This window comes from Lathyrus oleraceus, chromosome 4, assembly GCF_024323335.1.
Source record: "Lathyrus oleraceus cultivar Zhongwan6 chromosome 4, CAAS_Psat_ZW6_1.0, whole genome shotgun sequence".
Lineage (NCBI taxonomy): Eukaryota > Viridiplantae > Streptophyta > Magnoliopsida > Fabales > Fabaceae > Lathyrus > Lathyrus oleraceus.
In genome coordinates, this window is record NC_066582.1 from 446,009,699 (window position 1) to 446,010,810 (window position 1,112).

The window sequence follows — 1,112 nt, forward strand, 5'->3', positions numbered from 1 at the left end:
AAAAATCTGAAATGAGACTCTTCATATTGATGAAGCAGCATCTCAAATAGTAAAAAGTGAGATTCTCTGTATCGAGTCGAAACAGCATCTTATATGATAGAATTAAGATATTCCGAACAAGGGAATGATACCTTAATTGAATCTAAGACTCTCCGAGGATACTTAGAGCAATATCTCTAGAAAAACAAATGAGATTCTCCAAATTGATGAAGCAGTATCTCAAACAGAGAAATGAGATTCTTCAGATAAATGAAGCAGTATCTCGAATATTTGTCTGTTGGGGGAATTTTAAGAAAATACTCCTTTTGAGGGAGACATACTGGAAATGCTCTGCAGGGGAAAAAGCTCATAAGAGACTTTTTAGGGTAACCTCTGCTTGGGGAGCGATGATTGTAAAGAAAAATGTTGGGAATATCATTATTAATCATAAAGTTTTGAAAGATGATTTGCTGAGAAATAATCTCACGAGCATATGCAGGGTAATAACTTCATTTGGAAATGAGGAATGTCCAAGATATACATGAATGACCTTGGATCCTGATATTTTGGTGTGATTTTTGTATGATGTTCCACTTTGAGCGGCAGTACTATGCATGGGATAATGCATGATATGTATGAAGGGATGCAATTGCTGGGGATATTTGGTTGTGTATGAGAATGCAAATGATTTTTTTTATTTTGTATAAAGTTATGCATAAGTATGCTGATGATTGATATGACTGTGTGTTTTTGAATTTTCTGTTTGGTAGGAAAACCATGTATGGATGATTCGTGTGATGCATGTGGGAATACAACTGGGTAATTGGATATTTTTGTAGGGTTTAATTCTTGATTGCCAATGAGGTTGGACTTTAAATAGGAAATGCCAGATGAGAACTGGTGAAAAGGATTGAACTTCCAGATAAGGACAGACTTGAAGGATATGTTACTAGACGCGAACTGGTGAAAATGATTGAAATGTCAGACGGGACTGAATTTGTTTTTGTTTGTCAGACATGAACTATTTTTTTTTAAAGTAGGCTACCAGACGAGAACTGGTGAAAATAATTGACTACCAGACGAGAACTAGTATCGAAATAGGTGACCTACCAGACGAGAACTGGTATTAAGAG